General features: G+C 44.3%; 1 protein-coding gene across 7 annotated transcripts in view; it reads left to right on the top strand.

Moving 5' to 3' along the window:
* rbfox3a (RNA binding fox-1 homolog 3a) overlaps positions 1–21800 on the top strand; it is a 220247-nt gene that overhangs the window by 22445 nt on the left and 176002 nt on the right. The window lies entirely within an intron of this gene.

Here is a 21800-nt window from a genome sequence, read left to right as displayed (position 1 = left end):
CAGAGAACCAAACGGCATGAGACGCGAGTTTTAGTTGGACTGTTTTTGTGCTTCCTACTGCTTCATTCTGAACTCATTCAGTACCAGCCAATTCTAGACCAAGTCTGAAAAGACGTTTAAAAACGTCTTTGGGAGTGAATGAGTTCATGAATTGTTTGATTTATTTATTTTTTGCTCCATCAACAGCACTTTGTATACAGCGGTGGTTGTTTTCAGTTGCTCTATAAATACAGTTAAGTTGAGTTTACTCCACCTGTCGCTCAAAGTCAAGTGGGGAAGTGTCCCAGCAGCCATTGAGAATCAGCAGTTTATAAAATGGACGGATGTAATTATCCATGTGATTAGAGATGATCAAAGAAAAAGTAGCGCAGCATATTGGGGTGTTGTCTCCCTGCAGCCGAACCTCCACTTGGTGTACCTGGTGTTGAATGAGTGTGCTGCTGCCTTCATACGACAAAATATTCCATTAGACACTGCGTGACTGTGAATAATGTGACAGTGTTAACGCTGCTTTCAGTACCTTGAAGGTAGAAAAAGTGGATACAAGCAAAGCCATTTGCTGTGCATTACAAGCCAAATTGTCGCTCCGCTGAATAAAGGTGCTATGTTTCATAAATTCCGAGGTTCTGATGTAAAGAGTGAAGGTCTTGTGTCTGGCATAGGAGAGGGGCATACTCGAGGGTGGGAGATGCTTTTGCTAAAGCGATAAAACAAAAGAAACGTCATGAGACAACAAGGGTTACAACTTGAGAGCTATTTTCTCTTTCTGGCAGCTCTCAGGCAATACCTCTTGTCCCTGATTCCATTGTGGATGAATTCTCACCCCTGTTGCCCTCTTCACATTTCAGCTCCCTCATATCGAGGCATTTCCGAATTGACGATGCTTGTGTTCATTGTAACGTGGCATACGTGTGAGTTTCTGTGCTTTAATGACCTGTCGGGTGATTTCTATCCCTCGGTGTCTCTCGACATCGTTTTTCTCTCCGTGCGCACCGAGGCTTGCTTGCACAGCTTGTGGAAAATGGGAGGAGATAATGTCTCCGAGGATGGGGTTGATGTGGTCAGGATGTTCCCGTTTCGGTTGCATCCACACACGCCGGAGCCAATGGTTGGCTGCTTACCCGGCGGGACGCACGCGATTGAATGTCTTGTGCGTGTCAAGTGCTGCGGCCTCCCAACCGCCGGGTGAACAGCGGCATCGCATTTTGACAGGTAATATTCAAGCGCTCCTTTTTCATGTTTTGCGGATGTTGTCAAAAACTGTCACTTCCTTCCAGATGAAGCTAGTCGTGTTTTAATTGGTCGTTTCTAGTTTCGAAATAACGAATCGACTGTTCAAACACAGCTGTCAGTTAGTATCGGTATCGGGTATGTAATATACTATTGGACAATCTTCACTTGTGGGTATTTTTTATTTTTATTTTTTTAGAAATGATTGACCAATCTAAAGTGTTGAAAATGCAACAATGTTGAAACTTTTTTTTTTTTTTTGCATCTTACAGATGCATTTCAGGGTCAGATGGAGAGTTTGGTACGCGAGAGCTGGCAGCATTACATTGATGTTCTGGAGTCCTCCCATCCCCTGAAATACACCAATAGCCAAAACATGATAACAAAATCTCAAAAATTTAATTGGACAATTCATTTGACCTTTCCATTAGATCCACTACATTTTTAAAGCCACAAATTCAAAGGAAAAGATCAGTTCAAAAAATCCTACCCAGAAGATGGCCTCTGGGCTATTTTCCCCCCAATTTGTCTTGCAATTCATATTCAGTAAACGTTACAGCATTTAGTGAAAATGCATGAAACAGTGCCAGTGACCTTACAATAACCCTGACAGAAACCCCCCCCCCCCCCCCCCCCCCCAAACCCTGCAGTATCCTGCTGGGCTTACATGAACCACTGCCTCGGTCAGGAAAACTCGGCTTATTTGTAGAGATATGCTTGGTCTAAGCTTTAAGATGAAAGGTCTCATGTTGAGGCAAGAATGGAGAGTTTTTAAGGACTTGGGTTATGCACCCAGAGGACTAACGTGTTCAGGTCCCACTGTTTTCTCATAAAGTGCCCTTGAGCAAGGCATGGTAGGTGACCGGTTAGCACGTTGGCCTCGCAGAGCAAGAGGTGCAGGGTTCGATTCCGGCTCCTGCCTTCCTGTGTGGAAGTTTGCATGTTCTCCCCGTGCCTGCGTGGGTTTTCTCCGGGTACTCCGGTTTCCTCCCACATTCCAAAAACATGCTTGGAAGGTTAACGCAACACTCTAAATTGTCCTGAGGTGTGAGTGTGAGCGAGGATGGTTGTTTCTCTGTGTGCCCTGCGATTGGCTGGCAAGCGGTCCAGGGCGTCCCCCCTCCTATTGCCCGAAGACAGCTGGGATAGGCTCCAGCATGCCCGCGACCCTCGTGGGGATAAGCGGATAAGATGATGGATAGATGGACAAATATATTTGGTAGTTTTATGACTATTTTCTTTTTTTAAATATTGAAAACGGTTAGTGTGAATGACAAGGCTGGGGAAATTCCCTGTATGAGCACACGGAGGAAGAGCTCCAAGTGGTCAGTTGACAAGGATTTGAGAATGCCGTGAAGGTCAGAAAGCGGAGCAATGTGAGAATCTCACGCCACGGACGAGACCGCGACCCGTGCGAACATCCCACTCTTTGCCGACTGACACCGGCTTCCTCACGGCCAGTCGGAGAGCAAAAGGTGACAGGAACAAAATGTGTCGTTGCAAACGCGACGATGGGGCTCCCCGTGTGTCCGACCATCTGCGATATGTAAGACTCAGCAGGAGGACGAGGAAATGAGGTCAGCTCAGCTTTTGAAGCTGGCAAGCTGCAGGCAGATGAGGCAGCATGCGGGGACTGGAAGCTCACATCAAAGGCAGTCAACCAAAATAGCCAAATATTATTACGGCTGCGTGTGCCCAAAGTGTGTGCGTGCGTGCGTGTGTCGCTTAGTTTGGCGATGTTGGGATTCCACAAAACATGAGTCACATTGTCCCCAATTTGCTGCTGATGTAATGTGTGAGGTGAGCGCTGCTAAAATATCAATACAGTACAGACCAAGAGGCTTGTACTCTGTTTGAATTGTTTTTAAGTTGGAGAATAATAATCAAATAAGCCCCTTGATTTACGTACGAATAATCACATGGTTAGCCACCAAACATACCTAAAAAAATATGAAGACTGAAATAAAGATTTAGTCTCAAATGTACTTTATCATTATCAGTGTGAAATCCGGTTTTTGTTTACGGCAATTGGACGAAAAGCTAATATAGTTGCAGGGAGCCATGATTTATTCCGTTTTTCTGCTTTGAAAACGCTCCGGCCAACAATTACACCATTTTTTTAACATCTACAATCGAAAAATCACAGTTTGTGTCGTCAGCGCCGAAGTGGGCGGTCCACGGACCCTGATTGTGATGTGAAACGGAACCTAACCAGTTGAGAAAGGGACCCGAAACTCTCTTGGTTACACAGACTGGTTGCAGTGAGTGTTTGTGTCATGTACCTCCCGAGACATCCACAACAATTAAAACAAAGAATGGAATTGCTTTTCTGGCTTTTGTCAAACTTATATTTATAATTGGATAGTTTTTTTTATTTTGTATAGCAGGACGATGTGATATTCCAAGTAGTCCCATTTTTAAACATTATTTACATTGAACATCTCTTCCACCTCTTTCATATTCAATATGTCATCCTCAGATTCTTTGAAAAATCCTCGGCATTTCTCAGACATAAACTACCAGTCCAGAAGTTACAATTCCCACCGATACACCGCACTGCTTGTCTGTCTGCCGCTCCCCCGCCCTCTGACAAACGTGACAGCGAGGACAAGATGGAATTTATTCTAACAAGCCATGCCTGACAGGCTGGGTCCAAGAATGAGCTGCGATGGACCGACACTGCTTGAACATGCTTGCGTGTGAGCCTGGTTGCCTCCATTGAGGCGGCAGGGCCTTCTCAACTGCCTTGAGAAGCTCCCGCCGGGAAGAGGCCTTTCCTCCAGACTTAGCTTAACAAGACCCTGTTGCTACCCTTCCATCCCGTCTCTCCTCCATCGAGCAACACTGTGCTCGCTGGCTCCTCAGCTTCCCCCAGAGGAAGGGGGCGGAGGACAGGCAGGGCTGGCTCCTGCTTTTGAGCGGCACGGGAATGCTGATACGCGTAGACTGGCATCCTTTCACTTGGAACCATCTTGTGGTGACTCTCCAACCTTTTCTCCATCCCTACAATCTTCTCTCGTTTCCCGTCGAAATGACGCACGCAGCCAAAATTGAGATAAATATAGCATGTAAAGGAGAGGGACATCATTTCTTTTTTAGTGGCCATAAAGGGGATTGTGTTTCATTCTTTGCCTTTCTTCTCTTTCCTGGCTTGTTTTTAGAATTTGGGGGGTGCCTTTTGCCTCCCCGATTTGCCGATTTATCTATTTTTGTTTGTTGCCGCCACTTGCCAATCTGTGTCCCATAATTGCGGCTTTTTAGGCCGTCTTCTTTCAAATAAAAGAGGCTTCAGGCAACAAAGGGAAACAAACGCCGAGCCAGAACTCGCTGTCAAAATAAAATTATGGGAAAAAAAGAAAAACATCAAGGGACACTCACATATCCAGTAAAATTTCATTTATTAAGTTTACTGGTATCGAAGCCACATCCACGAAAGAAATTATTAAAAAAAAAAGACAATTAGGGGTGCACTGAAAATCAATCAAGTACATTTTCGGTTTTGACCGAAAAACTGTTGTCACCACACCCAAAACATAATGGGTTCTCAGCCTTTATTTACAACCATCTGAACCCAGATTGACTTTATCTTTCCATCTCATCTCATAATATATCATCATGTTATACTCAGTATGCCCTACTGGGCATACTGAAAACCTCAGCAAAGTTACCCAAGGCACCATACTGAGCCTTTTTGTTTTTATGAAAGATCGTCCTGTCCCTAACTAAAAATAAAAGATGTGAGGCTGACAATCCACAAATGTATCCACACTTGCCATCCGCATCTTAGAATCCCAGTACTGCAGGCCTGGATTATATTCCCTGAACGTTATAACAAGGATGAAAGGACTCCAGTTTTGTCTCGGGTAGAATTTGGAGACTCCAGAAACAATGGAGCAATTGTCACAAGCAATATTCTTATGTTTTGACTTGTAAATTTTGTGTGTGGCGGAACGTCGACATTGGACCACCCTTAAATTTTGCACGATTCGGAAAATGTAGCCAAAAGTAAAAGGCATTGATGGCTCTCAATATTATGGTTTTATGGTAAATCAGCCATGTTTGGGCATTCGGGCTAAAACAGATGAAACCCCTGTTTGAATATTGCTGTTATTTTATTTTTTATTTTTTGTAATGGTAGCATATTTGGTGTGCAGCATTTTGAATATTTTGTAAAGGCTTGCACAAACGCACGCCGCAATGGCACCTCTCGTGAAGACGTCCCGATGATGTTTACTGTCGTGACAGCATTGTGGTGGCAGATCATTTAATAATGAATTCGACAAATAGCCACTGTTTTGCTGTCAGCGGCCCGCGCGTCGAACGGAACGACGAGTTGGTATGGCGAGATTGTTGACGACTTCGAGCCTCGAAAAGGCGAAACAAACGTGTGTTGGCGCCGTGCAACGGTGAGTTGGGATTATCGTCTTTGAAGTGACACGGTGGTAATTCGCGCCGCTTGTTTCTTTGCTTTGACATGAATCTGACGCAGGCAATTTCAGATACATTAAAAATATGGAAACTTTTAGAATGAGCTGAATGTCATGCGGCCTCCGTGACTTTTTACAGGGCCCGCTGGATTCTGCATTTGATGAGTGATCAGAGTCGGGCTGCTTCCAAATGTGGATTTACAAAATAAATAAATAAAAATATCTGACACCTATCTGCCAATGTGACAGCTGTCCAAATTCACAGATGGAATACGCGCTGTCAGGATGACTCTCATATTGATCAATGAAAACTCAGTCATGGCTAACCTTGTCACATTTTGTATTTATTAAAATTTATTTGACTGTGTTGACACAACTATTGGTATGTTCAGTCATGTGCAATTTGAGCATCTGCACACGCATTTCTTTTTAATGAACGCAAAATGTTGCATATGTGTCAGTTGCATAAATAGTTAAAAAAAAAAAAAGGATGGTTTTTTTTTCTTCTGGTTTCTTCCGGTTTTGAGCCCATTGAACAGGTGTGCAGCAAAAATGACCCTCTTTTTGTGCAAGGCCTACTGCCGTCAGACATCATTGTGTGCGCAATCTGCAAACACACTAAGCCAAAGACGTGTCTGTACAGTCAGCGCGCTAATCTGTTTACATGCCACCTGTAGTTAAAGCACCGTAGTGATTTATTTATTTTCTTTGAGGGCGTCGGATGCATAACAATGACACCTCGCTTCATCCCGTAAGTTTCCGATGCTTTTCGCTAAGCTGTCCACTGTAGTAACCGACGTCCCTGAAAGGGTTAAAGACTTGAGACAATATGACTCGAAAGACTGGTTGTTGAGGGGAAAAAACCCCCATCATATAAAATTGATTATTTTTGATGCTGCTATGCAAACGCGCGCTGGGAATGACGCGGTCACGATTTGAGAATTAGCCTGTCAATCTGGCAATGGCATTGTCATGATTGGAGGGTTAGCTCCTCCAACAGCGGAACCTATTGCTGAAGCAGATTTTTCTTTATTTGATTTTTTTTTTTTTTGAATGTCATGCCTGAGTGCCGAGAGTTAATTTTTGCCTCGCAAAACCGCAGTGTTTTGTGACATGCGAGATGCAAAATTTGCCGACAGCCGGGCTACCACGTTGAACTTCGTCACCCCCGCTGTCGTCGACGCCCACAGCATCTGATTGACTTTGCAATATATATATTTTTTTGCATTTCGGATTTTGAATGTGCAAGCATGCATGCATGATTAACGAAGGTATTTTAAGCACCCCATCATTATCTTTGTCCTCAAGTCGAGAACAAAAGAAAAAAAAAAGATGCTAATTATGTCGGTAGATGCCTCGGCAAGTTAACTTAAGTTTATCCAGTTCGACAGGCTGGCTAGCTCTCTTCCGAATCACTCGCCCTCGCATTCATAGAAAGGACCTGCGCTGCAGCGTTAATGTGAAGAGCATGAAGCCAAAACAAAGCTCAGAGCTTCCAAATCCCCATCTTGATGCTTATTGTTCATCCCGAAAGGAACCTGATAACATGGTAAGCTGTCCACTGTTGTACCCGCTGTCCCCGAAAGGGTTAATCACGGAACATCACATAAATCACCACCGATCCTTGGCTTGTTGCTTTTAACAACTGCAACGTCGCCCCGGAAGCTGTTGTGCGAGTCGATGCAAACCTCAGTCAATCTCAAAGCTGCTGGTGATGGAGAGGAGGTTCTTCCAAGGATGACAATCTCATTTCCCGGTGCAACTGCGGACAACAATACTGTACAGTAATAGTGTCCCATGAGCACCCAGTTTGAGGGTTGGGCTTGTGTCCGTTTGAATCATACCGAGGAAAAGTGGCTCTAACACTCATATTGTACTTTCCACACTAGTTTTGACTGATTACAATTTTTTTTTGAACCCTTTCAGGGACAGCGGTTACACCAGTGGACAGTTTATCATGATATCAGGTCACAGGGTGCATGAAAAGGGTCGAATCTGGCAAACGGTGTTCTCAATAATATGTAGCCAAGGGCACGTTTTGACCTGCTAAAATCGGCGTTGTTTGCTTGCAGATAGCAGGGCGCTTGCTAGATTCAAGATTTATAGTGCTGTCGTGGGAAAAGGGGGGGGAGACATGGTTCTCTTGTGAAATGACACTCCATATTTGCTGTCCAATCGGTTTGCAAGTCACGCAGCAGCTCGGTGTTCAATGAAACTCTGTTTTTATAAATATATATCTTTTTTTAATTAGCAAAGCTGCATTTCTCACCCACCGTCATCCATTTTGAATGGGGAGGCCACGATCTTCAAAATTGTTTTATGTAAATGATATTGCACTAACTGTAGCCGCAGACGCTCATTAATGTAAATTTAATCAATACATCGGATCTGTACAAAGCGGAACAACAACATTGAAATTTCAGCTCAGACTGTATGAAATTGCCCATTGCTATTGGCAACTCACTGGTGCCCACGGTTACCTGTTCGTTCACGTTTGGCTAAGACGCTAATATATGGCGAGTGCCTCGGGATATATCCTAGTGCTGGAGATTGTACGAAAGTGCGAAAACAAACACTCGAGCGTGAAAGCGTTAACATGGCTGTAAAATGTGCTCAGAAAAAAAATTAAATACGGAACGCAGTTGAGAAATAATCCCCAGTTTCGACCAGAGGGTTTACAGGCATTGAAATTTGCCATTCGCCTTTGGTGATGAAGCCCAGCTGCTCAAAGTTGTTCGGAGATAGTTTTGGCCTCCAGAGGAAGACGCGTAGTTGCAGGCACTAAAGGGGCTTTGTGATGATTATATGCCTGGCCAGGTGCTCTTTTGTGTGCGAATGGAACAGCAGCAGAGAGGCCCTCAGATCCCGGTTGCGGGCACGGTGGCGAGCCGAAAGGATAAGCTCGAGCTGTTTAGCTATTGTGTTGCAGCACGCGCTAGCTAGCCTTTAAAACAGGCGTCGGTTCTGTTCTCTGATAAATTGAACACAATCTGCTTTATCGACTGGAGATTTTTTTTTTTTTTTAAGGGAGTGTCTATAAATGAAATCAGTGGCATTTTTTTTATACATCCGGATAAACCCCAAAAGACGACCAATCGCAAGCGTCTTCTCCCTGTTTGAGTCTTCAGCAAGTCTCTCAAGTCTCAATCTTTACTGCAACTTGGACTCGCACCGGAAATCTCCATTCAGCGTTCGTGTTGACGTCAGCAAATGACGTTTGTAGAATCATATGTTTCCAAAGCCATATTCACTTATCTCGTTCAAACATATTCGAATGTAGTTGACAACGGCGTATATCAGCGATCAAAGCATGGGAAGCTTGTCCTTTTGTACTCTTTGGAGAGCAACGTTTCTCCTGTAAATTATTTTATGCGCAAGATTGGATGAAGCCCCTATGCTTTTGGATTTACAGTCAGATTAATATCATGATTAAAAAAAAATAATAATAATAATTCTCAGGAAAAAAAAAAAGGCAAATGAGTTTGGTTCATGATGACCTTAGTAGAAAGCAAATAAACCAGAGAGATAAGGTTGATGGGGTCATATTTTGTTTTCCCCTTTTCTCGGCTTCCTTCTTCTCCGGCGGGGTGGGTGTGTGTGTGTGTGGGGGGGGGGATCAAACAGATGACAGCTTTATTAGTCTCAGGCAGATTTATTAGGTGATGCACTTGTTTTTAAAAGGACAGCACCACAATCACTCTTTTAGATTGTTGCATTGTTGTATCTTCCTTGCTTCGCCCCCCCCCCCCGCCCCCCATCTCCAACCCTCCCCCTGTATATTGATCATAAAGTATTTATTTCTGGAAAAAGGTGGCTGGCAGGAATAAATTCTTGTTGTTTCCCAGACCTTCCGAGCCGAGCACATACTCTATCAAATTACTTTTACGCGGCGTGTTGAACTTGCACTCTGTTTGACCTACTCCAGCGTTTTGAGGTTTAAATATACCCCCCCCCCCCAGAGTCTAAAATTGCATATCCGCTCGGGATGGGCGTAATAATCAGTGACAGGAAACGTCCTCCGAGTTGCTATCCTGTATTAAAAACAAGGATTGGATGCAACGCTCGCCTATTTGTCCTTTTGTCTTGAAATGCACAAATAACACGGAGTCCGCATGCCTCGCTCCAAGATGGACAATTATGTGCCGCTGACGTGTCTGGTTGAAGACGCTGCCCTCCATGAAAACGTTTACAGTCGACTGATTGGCGGTGCGACATGAAAGTTATGCGTTGAGTTCACTTTTTAGTCCCCTTTCATCTACACGTAAACAGCCAGGCGCTTCGAATCGACCTGCTAGTTGGTTGTAGTGTGGGACTTTCTGCAGTTAGGCGGGAGCTAACGAATAGTTACTCCCAGTCAGCGACGAAGTTGGACTTTCCCGAGAAATCGAACGTGCGGTTCCATCACGAGACTCCACCGCGACTGTGTGTTGGTACGTCACGTTCAAGGACCCCCTTTTTGTCGTTTGTTGGCAAAGTGTTCGCCGTCTCGTTATCCGCCAATGTGACGCGAGCAAATGTTTCATGATTGCGTGATGAATCGTGTCAGGCGAAAGCCCCCTTTGACGCGCGCGCCCTCCAAAGCTCACCTGATGGGGCCTTGATGAAAGGCACAGAGGGAGCAGGCGGCGACGCGGGGGTACAAAGAGGCTGCGTCTGCGGGTTGAAAGGCGTGGCAGAAGAAGGGATTTGGAAGAAGTGGGAATGGGAGAAGACGAGACATAGACGATTAAGCCCAAGGGAGCTGCCGTCTTTAAGAAAATCGTAGAGGTGGGGTGCACGTGCGTGCACGTCGCAGATGTGAAGATGCATACAGTCTATTCAAGTAATTAGGCGTGCCTAATTGAATCGAGATCACGGCTCTCCATCAATTAGGTGGAAAACTGTGACAATGCTCTGACAGTAGTCCTCCACTTGTGCACGCACACACACACACACACACACACACACAGGCGGACATGTTATTGTGTCTCCAGCCTGGTGGGATTCTAATCTGTCCCAGCCCAAACAGAAGCTGCATCCACAATATCCCGTGCCTGCGCAATAAATTGTCAACACATTAAAAATTAAATTGCACCTACAGGCTTCGAAGCCATCTGGGCGTTGGAACTCCAAATCTGCGCCCAACTCTCGCCCCTTGCCGCCCGTTCGCCCTTTCATGGCCCCCCAGTGACCCGATAACATGATAAGCCGTCCGCTGTAGTGACCCGCTGCCCCTGAAAGGGTTCATATACATGACAACTGATAAAACTCCTTCACAAAAAAAAAAAAAAGCCAAGATCAGTTGACGACAAAAGCAATGCTTTTCAAAGAGAAAATGGTCTCCTTTATCGTCACTCCAGCCTCGGTCAATTAAAATGAATTTGCCTTTCGAGCTCATTCTGCGCCACTGGCAAAGATACAAACGAGTGAAACTAATCTCTTCGCCATTAGCTTGTTGTGGCGCATCAAAGAAGCGAAAATGAGTTGTACGCAGCATGTAGTATGAGACTGCCAGGAGCAAGGATGTGATGCGCGCCGAGGCGACTGTTCACTGGGAATAATCCAGTTGTTAGGTGTCTTTTTATCAGAGATCGTTTTATCCGGAGATCTTAATATGTCAACGTATGAAAGGAGCACATTAAAAAAAAAAAAAGTGACCGGAGACAAACACGGGAAGAGAAAATCTCGTATTCTTTTTCATGATTCGGTATAATTGGTGTAGCTCAGGTCTTGGTGAGCTGCAATTTTAATTGTGCGAGTTGAAGAAACTGACCTGCTTTGAGTTTCCCCCCCCCCCCCTCCCCCGTCCTCTGCTTTTTCTGCTATGTTTAAGTTGCTGTCATTCCATAATATGATCAAGTTGCTAAAATGATTTGGCGTGGTGAAAGATTGCAGCTGCTTTACCCTGAAGCAGGAACTACACAGCACAAGAATCTGTCCTATTAAAGAGAAGCTAAAAAGTGAAATTCTGCAATTTTTAAAAAATAATAATTTTCAGTGGTATGTACCAAGGAGGAGCCTTTCATGGGTCTGTTGTCGTGTCGTCTTTGCAGGAGAAAAAAATTGAGGCTCTCTGTAATAAATTCATTTTTTAAAATAAGACAAGAATTTTTTTTTTTTTTACAATTTTCCCGATATTTTAATTCAACGAATTAAGTTTTTATTTTGTTTGTTTTTGTAGCTGCAGGGCAATGTGATTTTTTTTTTTTTTTACCACTCTGGGGGGGGGGGGTGGCGCTAAAATCAGTGGCAGTTATTTCAAATCCAAAAAATGACACCAGTATTGGTGAAGCTTGGTGCTGCGGTTAGGGTGCGCAATCCTTCATTGATTAATTTTTTTCTTCAGCCCCGCATTTAAAAATTAAATGATAAAACACTCGTGTAGAGAGAAGCGATTGTTGAATGAAAAGCGATGCACAGGGGGATAAAAGGGAAGTTGGTCGCGCCGTCAAATTTAGCGACAACCTAGCAGTTGAATGTGTAACCTTGGCTCCTTGGACGCTTGGAAACTGCAGAAACTCTCTTTTAATTTCGATATACCCCCCCCCCCCCAATTCCACCGCCGTCTTTAATTCACCCTACGCGATGCTTTCCCCTTCACTGGATTTCACTCCGTCACAGAGCTGATTGACTTTGAGAGGGCAAGCCAACACGGAGAGGCTCACAGAATGTCTCGGTGGAGAGCCGGGACACAGATTAGTTCCTCGTCTCTTGTTTTTGGCTTCATTCAGCTCAGGCTTTCTTTGAGAGCAGCCAGCGGTCTCATTTAAAGCACTCGCGCAAAGCGTCGCGTGGCATCATTGTATCCATGCAGCTGTCAGGCGATTTGGAATCTGCGTGTCTGGTTGTGACCCATGGACCTCTTTTTTTTTTTTTTTTTTTTTTTTCATCGCGCAACCATGAAAGAACCGCACAGGTTACTTTGGCTCATTTCTAAATTCCAACTACAAGGACTAAAGATTGAACGTGTCATGTGATCATCATCATGTGATCTGTCACGGATAAGTTGTGCTCAAAGAATTCAACAACAGGATGAACAAAGCGGAGTGTGATTTGCAGCGGTTCATTTCGCCCATCCTGACTTGAAACGTTACGTGACGGTTCCGCTTATCCGGAACAGAATAAGAACCAACACATGGACACTGATCTAAGATCTATCGTTGGAAGCTTCTATTGGACTGACATCAGCGTCTCGATACCAGGGCACTTGGACCTCCTTCTGAGTACAAAGATCACACAATGTGAAATAAATGAATACATCGTAGGACGGTTGGAGCCGTAATTAGCATTTCCGCGATGGTTTCTGTGTATATGTCTCGGGCATACACTTGTATATCTGCCGCCGGCGTGTCGATTCGAGGACAACCTGGCAAGCGAGATGTGTTTGTTTGAGCTCATTTGGCTTCAGCCAGCTTGACATTTTCACACAATTCGATAAGAGACCGAGTAGATTGGCGGCCCAGCTGGCAATCTTATTTTATTTTATTTTATTTTTTTTATAAACTGAGAGCAGATAAAACCATTTATTCCTGTTAATTAATGAGCATGTGAGCACAGGGGTGGTGAGGAGGTGAGGGCGAGGAGAAGCGGCAACATCCGCTGAGACACCGTTCATCACCGTTAGACACACAAACACGTTTTCTTCTGTCCCTCCCTCACGCTATTTAGAACTATTTGATGATCACAATTTTTATTTTATTTTTTTAAATCTCTGGATTTCGTCATTATATTACAACAAGCCAGTCTCAGCATCAGATACGGTGACAGAGAAGGCGGAGTCCGGCAACGTTTCAGATTTGGAAAAAGCCTGTCCTACCAGCAGGTGTGTTTCTCATCAAAAGAATGACCAAAACACCAACCAAGAATCGAGTTAAATGTCCGAACTTTCAACTGACGGCGCGCAAAGGTCCCCGACTGTGTCCAAGAGCATAAAAGCCGGCCGATGATTGACGCTCTCCGATCTATTAAACACAATGCGTCTCGTCGGCACAAACAATAATGTCATCCCAATATTTGTCTTCCGTCCCAGCTTACAGCTCACAAATGTCACTTGCCAACAACCGTAAAGCTTGTGAGCCTTTGCGGTCACGCTTGTAAACTGTCTTGACCTGATTGGACCCGATCCCCCCCCCAAGAGGACATTGATCCCAATTGGCACTTGGCAAAGCCCGCTCAGTTTGTCGTCTTGCTCTGACAACGCCATTGCCTTTGGTATTTATTTGCATGTTGTTTTTGTCTCTGGAAGTGAACTTCAGGTCTCTGACATAAATCATGCGGAGAGCTTTTGGATAGCGGATGTCACAGGAGCTCTTAGGGGATGACAACGTATCAGCTCGACTGCCATTTCAGATAGTGTCACATCACGTTACGTCGTGGCGGCAGCATTGATTTGCCTGGAGCGTCGACGGGTAGACATTAAGATGTTACCTTTCACCGAAGCCTCTCTGATTGTTGTCACGGCGTTATCTAATAAGTCGCTTGGAATATGGAAAGAGGTCATACAAGCAGGATAGAGATTCTCGTCCTTTGCGTTTGTGTGGGATTTTCTATATCAGTCAGTGAGCATGCTGCAGATAAATGTGATACATTTTGGGGTAAAATACAAGGGAGTGCCCATAGATGAACCTTTTGAAGTGCGCCCAAGAAAACACTGCGAGTAAAGCTTCTGCAGCGGATGTGTTTGCTTTGACATCAGTCAGGCACACGGGGAGGCCGAAAGACCGTATTCGGGATGTCTCTCAGCAGAAGGGAAAGAACATGCCTCAGGTGCGAGGTGTGCCAGGCAAGCTAAATCTCTTAACCCTGGTCTCTGAGGCATTACCACCCTCTAAAATCCGCCCACCGCCCCCCTCACCCTCGAGCCTCACACCCACCGTCTTTTATTCCCTTGAGCAACAACATAGTCGTCTCCTCGGAACAGAGTTTGAAGGTGAAGATTACGAGGCTTGTGTGGCATCATCTTGTAGGATCATCGTGTTTTCTATGTCACTCTCTTGCCCTCTTTTTGCCACATCGCACGCACGCACGGCCCCAGAAAGCCTTCGAGGGCTCTGTAGAGTGCTATCAGAGCCTAATTAATGGTGGCTGCAGTTATGTTTTATGATAGAACATAATCAGGCTCTAATTAGTTTGAAATGGGGCTCACAGGTCTGATTTATGACCAGTTAGGGTGATCGCTGGGGAGTGATTGAAGAGCGGACTTTTCCATCCAACGCACTCCAGCCTTCATTATGTGAAAGTGTGCTGTCATTACAGCACACTGTAATATCTCATTCGGGTCAATGCTGTATATATTTTAGTTTTTCCCCATCTGGTTGTTTGAGTCATTATATTCTTGGTCAGCAATGGGCAACTGGCCGCCATTTTCATTATTTATTTTTTTTGCAGTTTTGGAATGACATCTCGGTCTTTTCATCGTGCCTCAATAACCCCCAAATTTTTTTAAAAAAAAATCACAAAATGAGTTCTTGCACTTAATGTTGATTTACTCTTCAGCAGTTTTGTGCCGTCCTTGAAAGATAATTTTCAAGCAAGGGCACCTCTGTGTTTAAATAGCAAATGCACTTGAATGGAAACCACGATAGCAGATCACGACAATTATTTTTTTTCTTGTGGCCTTTGGAATCATATTCTTAATATTATCATATTCAAGACCTGAATTTTCATTCACCCTTTCCTACACCAATAATGACAACCTGTAACCTGATAACATGAGCTGTCCACTGTAGTAACCGCTGTCCCTGAAAGGGTTAAAGGAGAACAAAATGATTGGGGATGAATAAACAATGCACGCGGCAAGAACTGATTAAGCGGCAAGAACTGATTAAATAACAACAACAAAAAATTGTGCAGCGATACGTAATAATAGGGCTCATATCAACATAACCATAACCTAAAGCTCACAATAAGGACACAAATCAAACGGGAAAAGTTGTTTGAACATAGAGGTATACGATCACCCCCTTAGGTGCTCCCATTTTAAAAAAAATATTTTTTGTTTGTACATTCCGAACTTTATTTGTGACAATTCCAATACAACAACCGCCAACCTACCATCGTCTGCTTCTTTTCTTCCGCCTGTCAAACTTTGAAAAGCATCGCTGTTAAAAAAAAAAATAATAATCAAATCCCAATGTACTTGCGATAACGCAACATGCGTGTTAGCGACAGAAACCTCTCCGCATCATTATCCTGTTCTCATTTCCAGATATCAAGCAGTGATGCCCACAGGACAGAAAAAAAGAAATTGTGTAGAGTGCTTGAACAGAAGGGCTCTTGCAGAGAAGCAGGACATTGTGTGTTTGATGGCAGAGGATGAAGGGAGTTTGACAGACCGACACAGAGGAATTCTCATATATTGTTCATTTTACAGCATGTCTGTGACTGAGCAAAAATGTTCCCCCTTTTTTTTTTTTTTTTGTGGCCCCGCCATATCTGACACTTTCGTCTGGGGCCTCGTCTCTATGTAGACAAAGAATGAATGCATTTGATTTAAAATCCAGGCGAAAAGAGTAAATGAGGAATAATTTTACGCAGATATGTTCTTTCTTAATGTAGAGCTGTAATCCTCCACCTTTTTCACACCTCACTTAAGGTTCATGGACAAATCCTCGTTATCATGTTTTTTTTAAGTGTTATATTTCTTTATGATTAATTATATTCATTTTCAAAAACATAATGACAACTTAGTTTTGGGGCTGGAACAGATCAATTGCATTTCCATTCAATTCAATGGGAAATGTTACCTCAACTTATGAACGTCTCCAGTTACAAACAGGCTCATGGAATCAATCCAGTTTGGAACTTGAGCTTCCACTGTACATTGTGCCGTATGCACCAAGTGCAAGATATTCAACAACCTACTCGGCTTCTGATGAATGACAAAAAAAGTGAAAACATTAATCCTTAGTCTATTTCGAGATCTGGTGTAAGGACCGCAAAATAACGCAAACCTCCACCAAGCAAACTTGTACCCACAGCAAATCTCACTTTGAAAGTACACAACTTGAAGGTTCATCACAGCAAAATTAGTTTTTTTTTTTTGGCTGCATTTTGAATTTGACCAATGTGAAGTCTGACTTACTGAGAGTTTTCAGATTCACACGGATGCCCCGGGGATGTATCTTTCACTTTGTACGTCACAGATCCTCAAAATGAGGCTTTGCCGTTAAACCGGTGTTCTTAATCAATATCATATTTTCTTTCGACTAGTACGGTTTTGAGACTTCTGGTCCATATCAATGATTTTGACTAATCACCCTCATTTTTTTTCCAAAGACGAAAAACAGTTACCTCAGGGATTCATGATGATGTGCGTAAACATTCAACTTCATTTATTCAGAAAGGAGAAGTTATGCTGCAAGTAAGCAGGGTAAGCAAGTCTTCCGAGAAAAATGTGAGTGGTGATAATTATTTGATTAATGGTTTATTTAAGCCTTCTGTCGAACAGCGCTGAGCAAAACCGAACCTCTTTTTAATTGGGGGGATCAGCGCATGAAGAGCTTCAGTCCTTGGTGTTCCAATAATGTTGCGTAATTGAATCGCAATCTGTCACAGCGACAGCTGTGAGGCACCAGACGCTCCGAGGCTCGCATTTAAGGTTAATTAATGGACGGCTTCATTTCTCTAATTGCGTGTTCCCAGATAACGAGATTGGAGTTGAGACAATTATCTCCTTGCTCTTGAAATCCTATTTCTCTGCAAAGGATATTTTTAACCCCACCCCCAGACCCCCATTTACACTTTGAGGTCAGATTAGATTTGCGGAGGCCAGTTGGAATTGATGACATAGAGATGGAATCGAATTGTAAATTCAGAGTTGGTGGGGGGGGGGGGGTTCTAATAAGATGACATCCCTTGACATTATAATTTTTGATCAACTTCCGTATGTCCGTGTGCTCCTGTACAAGGCAGCAAACAAACAACGTTGCAGTACAACAAAATATGTGACCTATGATGTTTGTGTTGGACTTCGTATTGGGGTCCCCACTGAAGCAGGAAAAACCTGAGCAAGCTAAATCAACAACCTGTATTTTAATCTGTTATCATGGACCATACATGGTAAAATAGGTTAATAAAATGCTCTGAAAATGGCTGGTCTAACTGCCTTTTTGTCTGCTGCAAAGGCTAGACTCTGAGCCAGGGGTGTCAAACTCATTTTTTGTCGTGGCCCATTTCGGACTTACGGCTTCCCTCGGAGGGCCGGTGCAAAATCTCAAAGTTATTTATTACTCGCGACAATTTGATTTTTCGGTCCAGATTTCAGCAAGAATCATGATAATTGACACACAGGATTTGCTCTCGCGGGCCACATAAAATGACATAAGGGGCCGGATCTGGCCCCCGGGCCTTGCCTTTGACACCCTTGGGCTAGAGGAGACTGCTTAATGGCTGTCAATTTAAATCGGTGGAAATAAGGTACCTTTTATCATAACAAATGTATTGGCCTTATTGTGCATCATAAAATGTGGCGATAAGGAGCACAATATGGCGGTATGCGTTTTTCTTTCAAGCTTGACATACTGAGCAAAAACTGATGGGAAAAGATAAGAAAAAGAGGTGGTGTTTTCATTCGGGGACAGGTGAGAATTAAAGCATTTAAAAGGGCTTGTTAGGACTTGAAAGCATCGGATGCCGAGGAGCAGCCTTGAGCTAACAAGAAGAAAAAAAACAATGAGGGAGGAGTAACTGACCTGAAAAAGAAGCAATTCTTGGGCTAATAGGGAGGCACAGAGAGAGGTCGGTTCAACGAGAGGAAGCGGCAATCAAATCAAGTTTAGACAAGTCTTTTTAATTAGCGTGTCTTTTGCCGACTGATTTAGGATGACGAACCGGAGGGGAAACTTTTTGGCGAATACAATGACATGAAAGTCCGCGAGTCAGTTTGCGGTGCTCTCATATGTTTACGTGGCTCGGGGCTGACTGCGCCATTAGGGCCCCCGCTCTCGCAGCCAATCAGTCACAATGACAACTCAATCGCGATGCTGGATGGCTTTTCTTATTCAGTCCGCCTAGCAGAAACCACTCGAATAATCTGCGCAATCATTCAGTGGCCAGACCTGAATTTCCAACCTCGGGTTGACAAAAACCTCACTCCAACTGTCATGTTTTGCTGTGTAGCTTCATTTTACCTGGATACACACACATGCGCGTGTGTGTATGTGTGTATATATCTATATATATATATATATATATATATATATATAGATATATATGTATCTCCATCCCCCCGACCATAAAAAAAAAAAATCCTTTTCTTCTACGCCTTGTTGGTTTGGGGATTAGTACTGGGAAAAAAAAAATCCCTGCTCTTTCTATAGTTGTAACCGTACAGTAGGAGTGCGAGATGGAGGAGGCTGGCATTTGTGGGCAGCCAGAAGTACGCTACAATGAGAACATTAGTAGGAGGGATTCTGTTGTCAGTGCAGTCAAAGCCTCCAGTTGGTCCGGTGGAGATAGCGCCACGGTGGATTTGTCGCTCCGCGTCGGATGGGCGAAGAGAACGAGCGAGTTGGTGGTTATGGTCTCTCCTTGGGATGTTGGCATTCGGAGCGATATACTGTACGCAGGAATTGTCTTATTCTTGGTTTCAGATTGAGGAAAAGTCTTGTCAGCTCGTCTCATTTTCTCCTTCGAGCTCTGTCTTTCAATCCCGTGGTCTTGGTATGGTTTTCGAACAGTATATCCGCACACAATGTTGAGCAAGGATTTTGGCCCACTCCTCCCGACAGAAACTCTTTCAATCCTTCAAGTTTCTTGCAGTGACCGCTTAGGAACTTGAAACGTCAGGTCCTTCAATAGGCTTCCTCGTGTATTAAGGTTTGGAGGTTGACTCGTCCACCCCGTAACTTCCAAACACGACGACGAATGCTATTCAGAAGCAAAGCTAAGATGACAAAAGCTTCTTGAAAAAAAAATGACTCTGAGAACACCACACGGGGACAAAGAAAGCTTTAGCTCTGCAATTGTCGACTGTATTCCCCGTATGTTACCGTCTCGGCGGAGGAAAAACTCCAATCTCCCTTTCTGCCTTGTTCTAATATATGACAAACATGTATTTTTAACACGGCTCTCCTGCACAATCTTGTCCTGAGCCACAAACCGTATCTCCTCTCCTCCATGCGGTGGGACTTGCTCCCTCTGTCTTGTTTATCACTTTTCCATTTTTAACTTCCCCGGGCATGGGTGGTGTAGTAAATCAGAGCGGGCCACACCTTGTCATTCTGTGATTACCTGCTGCAAAATAAAGTGACCGGCTGCCTGGCCGAGAAAATGGAAGCGGCTCACAAGCGGACGGGGACGGATGAGTGTGTGCATGGAGCCATTCTTTCAAACATGAATGATGGCAAACAGGCGCCCCGGCAATAACTGATTGCGTACGTGTGCGGCTGCGTGGCGCAATCGATGAGCCTCTGCACCTTGTAACCAAATCGGTGTTTTCTGCGCCTGCCACCTGTGTTGATGCTAATCTGGGCTCATCTTGGCTCTCAAGCTGCGCCGATATCAGATGAACCTCTGGGTTGCAATCCTTCAGCAACCAATCTCTTCCAACGCTCCTTTGCTAAAACTTCCCCCTTACAATCCACAATCACAGAAACAGCAACGGAGACGCGGTGAAGGAATCGTACCTCCCGCTCTCTCAAAACAGGCTGATTTCAAAGTGTCCCGACGTTCTCGATGCGCTGGCTGTTTTGATGAAAGCAAGCTAAATAATAATTGGCGCTGCAAGCAGCCCAGGCCTATATGGGCGTACTGGCATGTTGCTAATCTGGCACGGTGGGTACCATGGGGGTCTGCGTAAGTGACTTTCGCATCCTCGTTAGGCGTCGCAGTTGCGGTTTTGAGCCACAGAGACAAAAACTGCCATTCAAGGGAGGGAGGTGAAGAAGAAAAGCTGACTTGGAGGAGGTTGGTGTGCTGGCGGGGATGGGGGATGGGGGGGTGGGGTCTGTCACTTTACATTTGGGTGTTGGGTACGCACCAGAGTGGGCTAACAGACAAACAATCTATCTTTATTTCACCCTGCTCAATGCCAATCGCGGTGATTGGAGGAAATTGGATTGTCACCCGCCGAAAGTGTTTTTCTGCCCGCCTCAGATTCACTGTCCGGGGCTTTCCCTTCCTCCACCTGGTACATTTTGAATGCATCTTTTTAAATGTCAATTATTAACTCATTCAGCACCAGCCAATTCTAGACCAAGTCTGAAAAGACGTTTAAAAATGTCTTTGGGAGTGAATGAGTTAAAGTAGAAGTAAAAAAAAAAAAAAAAATCTTCACCGTAATATGTGCCCACCATTAGTCCGACCAGGGCATTCTGATGAATATTTCAGTGACTGAATAGGATTTAAGCGGCAAAATCCACCTCTCGGTCTCAGGGGGAGGCCATTTTGCCAAGGACTGTCTATTAGGCTCGGTGATGTCATTTTCAGTCGACAGCAAGTGGAAACATGGTCGCCACCTGAGATGGATAAAAAAAATAAAAAATACGGCTGGATTTTGCTGCTTCGTTTTTATATATTCCACAAAACACGACATTAATCACAAGACCATGTTTATAACCGGCGGAGCCGCATTGAGCGTATCCTGGAACGGAACATTTTTGACTTGCAGATTCGGTCTTTGAGCCGAAATTGAAGTCACAGAAATTGGAATGAGGTACAGAGTTGTGAAAGACAACGGAGGAAAGGAAAACAAAGTCATCAGCATATATCGTCCCCCGTCCCCCACCCCACCCCCCACCACCACTTCAAAGCTATGGGTGGCTTTTGTGGTTTTCCAACTTACAGAAGCTCCAAAATGTCTTCGTAAGTCCCTAATAACATTCTTGCAACAGCCTCATTACCCTGCCCAAACACTCCCATGCAGCTGACATGCATACTGTCAAACTCCGCTGCCCCCAGCCGCTGGTTAACCACATAAATCCGACAGGATGGATGATCTCGATACCTCGGGGAAAGTGGATCGGAACGGTGGTAAATAAATAACCAATGGCAGGGAAGAAAAAAAATATATATATCCATAAGAGTTGTGTCAAGGTGGCGGTCTGCATGAAATCCCACAGCGCTTTATTCACAGACAGGAAAAGACTGGGAATGGGACCGCGTCATTTGTTCATTTGGTTTGAGTCATATTTCAATAAATCATGCCGGGACGATGAATGAGTG

This window comes from Hippocampus guttulatus, chromosome 19 (genome assembly GCF_054856545.1).
Source record: "Hippocampus guttulatus isolate MCC_2025c chromosome 19, RoL_Hgut_1.0, whole genome shotgun sequence".
NCBI lineage: Eukaryota > Metazoa > Chordata > Actinopteri > Syngnathiformes > Syngnathidae > Hippocampus > Hippocampus guttulatus.
This window is presented reverse-complemented; position numbering and strand designations above follow the sequence as displayed.